Here is a 7550-nt window from a genome sequence, read left to right as displayed (position 1 = left end):
TTCCTTCTGCACCATTTCTATCCTCAATTTTTATTCCTTCAGGAATTTCTGGCCATCAGTTTGCCTCGTACGCGTTCCCTCCCTCTTCCTCGCACGACGTTCGCCTCGTCCTCGCAGCAACACGTTTTTTTTTCTCCGATTGTGCTTGGCTCCCTCTCGCCATTGCGGAAGTTTGTGAGCATGTCATTTCCATAGAGAGGAGCATTACTAGCGGCTAAATACGTATATACTGAGCCTTTAAGCAACCGCTCGCAACACTCGCTTTATATTCCCCGTCATCTCGTTGCTCTCTGCCCCTCTTTGTGCCTGCTTTTTAACTCGACATGCTGTGCTTGCCTTTCTCATTTTTTCCCCTTTTCTTCCTTCCAGCATCAATGAAAGCTTCATCCCCAATGGCGCCGGCGCAATCCCCGCGCGCGATCCACAACGGAGAGGAGCGGAGGGTGAGAGCGTGCAAGCAACCGCCCCATTTTCGTCTTCTATATTTTCCCGCGTATGAGGGGACGTGATTCCCCTCTGCCCATCTTTCGGCCCCTGCTTCATCGGGGAAACACTCCATTATGGAAGGTCCTCTGCAGCCGTCCATTGGGTGCTAATTTCATCGTCACGGAGGCCGCAGCCACCGCGGGACTCGCTTTGCCCAACAGGCGGGGCACTCACCCCTGCACAACGGTCACGTAGGCATCGCTTCTTCGCCTCGTGGTGATATGAAGCCATAAGACACGCTTATGTATGTCGTTCCTGCCCTTGCACTGTCTGTGGTAGCAATGGACAGCAAGAGCCGTCTCCCCCGCTGCCTATTCCTTCCTTTTTTTGCGTCAAGGAACATGCACGCACGCAGTTGGCTTAATATCGTAGGCGCAAATGTCATGTATTGATTTGTGTGAAAAGCTGCGTTCTGTATGTAAATTTGCAGTAATAATTCATGCAGGGCTGTAGGAGTGTATACTCCAGGTTCTGGGCTTTTGGAAGTGGTTTCAGTGGGATTTTTTGTTTCTCGTTTCATTTCATTTTGATGTACGCAACAAACAAACAAACAAACAAAAAAAAACAACCGCAGAAACTTCTTTCGAAGTTACCTAAGTGATGGGAAGCATTTGCTGGTAATAGCATTTGCTAGTAATAGCATGGTGCTGCGGTGTTCAATGCAATGGTGAGAAACACCGCTGAAGATTTGTGGCAACTGTAAAATTCGGTTACAGCGCCGAAATTACGGCATACCAATCCGATGAGGACGAAGAAGTTGAGATTGGTATACCAGTGTAACGCTTCCTCGAAACTTACCCGCCGCGGTGGCTCAGTGGCTAAGGCGTTGTGCTGCTGAGCACGAGGTCGCGGGTTCGATTCTCCACGCCACGGCGGCCGCTTTTCTGATGGAGGCGAAAAGCAAAAACACCCGTGTGGGCGACATTTCGAGGAACTGTAAACATCCCCAGGTGTTCAAAATTATTCCGGAGCCCTTCAATGCGGCACGCCTAATCGCCTGCGTTGCGTCGGCGCGTTAGACCCTAAAAATCAATGAATCAAACTTCCACAAGAACTAGGCGTCGTTGAAATGTGGGAAGGTATTTGAAAATTAGACAAATGCAACATATAATTGATAACGTATACAGTGTGTTTTGTTTTGTGGTTTTCGTGTTTCTTCTACTTCATCCTGAATTGTCGGACAATGCTTCACGTAGGGAGCGGAAGTGCTCTGACTGCGCTTTTGTGGCATCGGATATAAGCTAAAATCTGTCAAAGGCGCTACACGTGCTTCGAATTCGTCTTCGAGGAACTTGTTCTAGAGTACTTGTCGCGAAAATGCTCTCGCTGCTGTTTGTCATGAATTTCGTGGGCACATTGTTGAGGGTGCCATTCTTCTTCATGGGCGCGTGTAGCCTGGACTTAATCACGGTCCAACTGAGCCCTCGTACCCGCCGCGGTGGCTCAGTGGCTAAGGCGTTGGGCTGCTGAGCACGAGGACCCGGGTTCGATTCCCGGCCGTGGCGGCCGCTTTTCTGATGCAGGCGAAAAGCAGAAACGCCCGTGTGGGTGACATTTCGGCGCAAATTAAAGATGCCCTGGTAGTCAAAACTAATCAGGAGCCCTCCAGTACGGCGCGCATCATCGCCTGCGTTGCGTCGGCGCGTTAAACCCAACAATCAACCAACCAACCAACCAACCAACCAACCAACCAACCAACCAACCAACCAACCAACCAAGTGAGCCCTCGGTTCCCTTTGACGGTCGGTATTTCGCGATTGTATGACTCCAGCTTCGTCCTCATCTAGGAGGTCTTCGGTCGCAGTGAGATTCGGTATTTGCTTGTACTTTCACTTGTGTTTGCCGTCCTGGTTCTGCATTGCGGCTTTTCCTGTAGCGTGGCTGACTGGCTGCGTTGGAACGCCGCCGTTCCTCTTCTGTCGTTCCGTCAGTGTTGATAGAAGAAGCCGCGACACTTTACGCCTCCTTCAGTTCTTTCTTTCGCAGACAACCCACCCACTGTATCTAGACGATTCTTCCTTATTCATTAATAAGTGCACAGTTGTGTTCGTCTTGGCGCCATTGCAGCGACGACAGCGCGGGCGGTGGCATAAGTTCAAAGGATGATCGAATAGCACACACAGGTACGCAGCGAGCAACTGCGCCTCTCTCCATAGTGTTTCTTACAATATACACTAGAGAGGAATCTGGCGCTAGCGTCTATGCGGCTCACATCAAGGCCGTCTGTGTCGTCATGGGCCGCCATTATATCATGCGCTCGCCTTAGTTTCATCATTGGCTTGGATTGAAACGTTTTAGTGACCGCAAAGTGACGCAAAAAAGCGAAGAATAGTGTGCAATTATGTAAGTGGGCAATAAAAACAGGCTCTGTTAAAACTAAGGAAAAAGGAAGTAAAGCGTATTTTTGCCGGAATAGTTGTGCCTGCTATTCCGTAGGCCAAGGCTGTAATTACGAACAATGTTAATATCTGGGGGGAAACTCATTAGAGCCTCTGATTTTATTAATTTTACCATTATTTCAAATAATAAGTTGTTTGAAGAGTTTGGAATGCTTTTTGGGCGTGCCTATGTAAACGTTGCCTTTATTGTGAACCGGTGCACCAACCGCCAGCTAGTTTAACAAGAAAAAAGAAAACTATGTGTTAAACAGTCATGGGCCATGACAAGATAGGACGCTTACAAGCGCTCGAATCTGCCGTATCTTGTCTTCGCCGAAGTACGTTTTAGGTGCGGAGCACCATAGGACCGCACAATGTCCGTCCGCGTCCGTGCGCATAGCATTCACAATCGCAAAAAAATCACATAAGCACCGGCAGGATTCGAGCCTGTGTTTGGTAGACGAGACAGAGTTAGTGTCAGTCGTGTTACCCATTGGGATACGACCATGAGTTAGTACGCGACAGTCAAACGCCTTGCTCTCTCGCCTGTAACGGTGCGGAGTACCTTAGGACCTCCCAAAGTCCGTCCGCGTCCATCCGTGCGTACACCACCATCAAGCGAAAATCAAGCGAAATTTGATTTGAGTCGTGAGTTGCAGATTCATTTAGGGAATAATCAGGGTGCAAGTCACGGCTGAAATCGAATGACGGTCGGGACGCAAATGGGATGTCACTGGGGGCGCAACATGGATGTCATTTCGAGTCCCCGTACTCCGCACCCTCGCCATCATCCACGGAGTGGAGATGCTGGCATTTTTTTTTCTTCTTTTCGTCGGCTACAAATTTCACGGCGGCTTATTGCCCGCTCAGTCATACGTCCTTCGACAGCGGCATGAGCAACGTCAGGCAGGTGCGATCACGCACTGCCTGCTGTTTCACCGAACATGGCTAACACAGAACAGGGATGATTTCGGCTTCCTTGTAGCTGGTAAACGTGTAATGCATAGTGAAGAAAGCAAATCCCCAAAACCACTTAACAATCCAATGGTCATGCCAAGTCCAAGCCAGAAAGGGGGGTCTTCCCATGAAATCCCACGACTACATGGCTTACGAGGCGCAGTTTTCTCTCTAGTATACCGACTATGAAACTCTATTCCTCTCTCTGCCACGTAATCGCCCCCAGCCACGTGAACTGCTTCGAACAGCCGCAAAACTGTGTAGTGATCATGTAACGGCACGCGCTCCTATCAGTTTACTGCCAGCTCAAGTGACAGGAGCGCGCGTCAATGCGTCATCATGGTCGCGCAGGGTTGCTATGGTGTGGTTGCTGCAGTTGCACAACGGGATAGACGCAGTGCAGTTTGACGTTCATTTCGAGAACGAACTGATGACGTAGTGGTCTAAGTGCCTGCCTTCAAACCCAACAAACCCAGATGCCGGCTGCCTTGTTTTCTTATAGAGTGTTGTCTCAGGCAGCGAAAGTGCGGCACTCGAAGCGTTACAGACGGACAGAGAGTCCACATAGAAATGTTTCAGATTTAGGATTCCAGAAACTGCCAAATGATAATTATCGAATAAGCGACTCGACGGCCCCGAGCCCCTTTAAAGTCTGCTTCACTACTGCGACTATACACAGACATGAATTGCTAGAAATATATTATTGGGTGTCCCATAAGTAGTTTGACACCAAACAAAGATGACCCTAGGGTCTTTCGTTAAATATTTCCTCGAGACGTCATGTATCATTATAAACAACTATGTACATGTGCCCCTTTATATTCAGCTTCGCTGCAATGCACAAACGCATTGCCTGGGAGACATCTTTAGGGCAACATTAGAGGTCTTCAGTGACAATGTGAAGGCCGTCGGGCCTTCACAGTATTACCTGCATCTTAAATACTGTATATCCTATGGAGCGCTGTACATCGAGCCCATGTAGAACCCGCTTCACTACTCTAAACAAGCGCTGTGCTAGGGAGGCATTTTTAATGGGAAACTTAAGAAGTCTCATGTCAAATTCTAATCAGCCAGTGACCGTTTATACATAACAGTATTTTGGCATGCGGTGAAAGTGCAACACCGCAAAGTGAGATGGGTTTTATTGTTGAGTAAAAAAAATCCTAAATCATCAGCATTGGACGGAGCGGCCACCCCTGGCAGCGATGTTTTCGCCGCAAAACCGGAACTGCCGCGGCCTCTGCGGCTGTGCAACGTACAGATCGTGCATTGGTGGAATACGGTTTGAGCTGGTATAGCGAAGAATAAACGTAAGATTTCTAGAAATGCCCTTAAAGATTAAATTTCAAGCCCGTATTATCCAATTTACGGCAAAAATGTGATAGTATTAAACGAACAAAAATTCACTATTTCTATGGGATGTTGGCTGGGAATGAAAAGAAAAACGTTTTATGCCGAATCGTATCAACGAGATTCCACTGTATACATTCGTGTTCTTTTTTATAGGTCGCTGCCGTATTGTAGCAGGGTCGCAACATGTTCCCTGGCGTATATTCTGACTCTCTTACCGTATGCGGCCGGCTCCGGAACATTGCTTTCCCCTCTGCATGGGCTGGAGTTTATCGCGGCTATTGCACAGTGAAGAAAAGTTAAGCGCTGCTCCTTTCTGGTGTGTGCACCAGGCTAGATGTAAGAAAATTTGCTAGGTTGAAGGCTAAACGAAAAAAAAAAAAAAAAAACTGGGGTTGATTTCTCTGTCATAGGAATCCGTAAAACACGAAAGCGAAATGCACAGCGAAATCTGCAGCTGAGCACGATTTGCGGGTCAGCGGCTGTCTTGTGGGTGTGCTTGGCGAGCGACGTCCTGTTGACGGGTCGCTTCGGCAAATGTGTACTGGCGTCATTTCCGTGACGGATATGACGTCAGTGAAACCTTGGTGCAATCCGGCATAAAACACTTTTGTGTTAAAATACCAAACCTGAAAACGAACAACCCTAAGCATAATGTACTCTTCAGTACTAAAGGTTGCTTCTCCGCAAGAATAACCTGTGTGCAGGGGTGCACCCTTTACAGGCCGCTTGCTTCATTGTACTGGCGTCATTACGTGACGGATATGACGTCGGTTAAATATTCGTATATGCCGGAATAAAACACTTTCGTGTTAAAAATGATCTATATTTCCTTGCCCTCATACCGGGTTAAACGACGCTGGAGGGAACACGAAATCCAAGCTATAGTGAAAACGTACGCCACCGTTGCCAACCAGAATAAAACCTGGAAGCCCTGCTTAGCCGTCCAGCTTAGCTTTATAGTCCCTTGGTCCTCGTGTAAACGTGTTACCCGCCGTGTTTTGGGCTGCGGGGCCGTAGCTCACACGCTCCGGTTCGGGGCGGGTTCCCCTCAGAGTTATCTCGTTACGGGCTTGTTCTATAGCGCTGATTGCGGAAGGGAGCCACTCGAGCGTCCCTCGCAAAGAGGCCCTCGCGCCACTGGGGCCCAAATGAAACAGTGCCAAAGAGGGTGAGGGCGAAAAGGGCCCGGTCGGGTGCCTTCGACAAGCTGGAACGCATTGAACGAGATGACGATGCAGAGTGAAGCTAGCGGCAGGGTAAACGTGCAGAAGGGCAAGGGGGGGGGGGGGGGGGGGGGGGGGGGGGGAGGGGAGGAACAAAAACAATCTGGTTACCTGCTGGGGGCCCAAAGTTAAAATATTTAGAAATGCATGAAGCATTGCCGATGAATTTTAGTTCGATGCAAGAATGAGTGAACCTCCTCTTAGAAGAGGTGAAAAGAAACGGGAAAGCGTAGCCGCGTCGACTCAAACCTGCAGACTGGCCTATACGGATGAGCCAATTTTGAAATTTTTGGCCAGCTTTATTTGGTGAGTATTCCCACTGACAAAAAGTGTCGCGGTACTCTTTGCCCATCGTAAAAAAAATACATACGAAACATTCAGCAAACCGCGTCTGAAGGAAGGGCCATAGCAGATCACAGATTATTTTGGCCGTTCTCATGGAATGTTTAGAAAACATCACTGCTTTACATAACGCATCATCATCATCAGCCTATGCAAAGTTCCCGCTACGCGTCACCACCCAGCAACCACACTCGCATTTCGAATGAGCACGGCCGGGGGACTTCCTCTATTCAATCGTCCAGTCCAAATAGTTTGAGTGTTCTGTGGTAGATAGCGAATGTTTGACTTCATTATTGAAAAAATTAAGGCAGTTCCACTCAATGCGAAAGCTGTCGGAAGTGCAGAGCCGTGATACGCCATAATCGGATGCAGCGCGTTATCGGTTCACTGTTGACACCCGATGCATTTAAAATTTCCCGCCTTCGCAGTGCTCGCGCGCCTCCTGCCTGGAACTGCGCCAGCGGGAGTGTGTTCTATTTTTTCTTGCGCGGCCGGAGCCTTTCTGCGGCATTTCGTACGCGCCATTCTTTTCTTGCGCGGCTGGAGCCTTTCTGCGTCGGTTCAAACGCGCCATTTTTTCTGGCGATGCCGCTATTTTCGCTTAATATCGTAAAAACCAACCCAACGAGCGATCCTAACTAAATGAACACAGGTGCTGCCGGTTATATGGACAAATTTTACCTGAAATGAACCTGCAGCTTTCTTTGCGCTAAATAACGGGGAGATGTATGACAAGCGCCAGCGGTTCACGAGGCTCGAACGGTTATGAATATTGAAACCACGTGGTTTTTCGAAGCCTCAGCGTGACTCC

The 7550-nt window shown here is 48.7% G+C and overlaps 1 non-coding gene across 1 annotated transcript; it reads left to right on the top strand.

Annotated features, from left to right (window-relative positions):
• The first annotated feature begins 1918 nt into the window (after positions 1–1918).
• On the top strand, positions 1919–1991 carry Trnas-gcu (transfer RNA serine (anticodon GCU)). The gene has a single exon. It is a non-coding gene; the product is annotated as a tRNA-Ser (tRNA).
• Positions 1992–7550: the final 5559 nt, after the last annotated feature.

The sequence above is a fragment of the Haemaphysalis longicornis genome, unplaced genomic scaffold, assembly GCF_048455015.1.
Source record: "Haemaphysalis longicornis isolate Haplotype H1 unplaced genomic scaffold, Haemaphysalis longicornis Haplotype H1 scaffold_1, whole genome shotgun sequence".
NCBI lineage: Eukaryota > Metazoa > Arthropoda > Arachnida > Ixodida > Ixodidae > Haemaphysalis > Haemaphysalis longicornis.
Note: the sequence above shows the minus strand (reverse complement) of the source record. Positions and strands in the feature narration are given on the sequence as shown.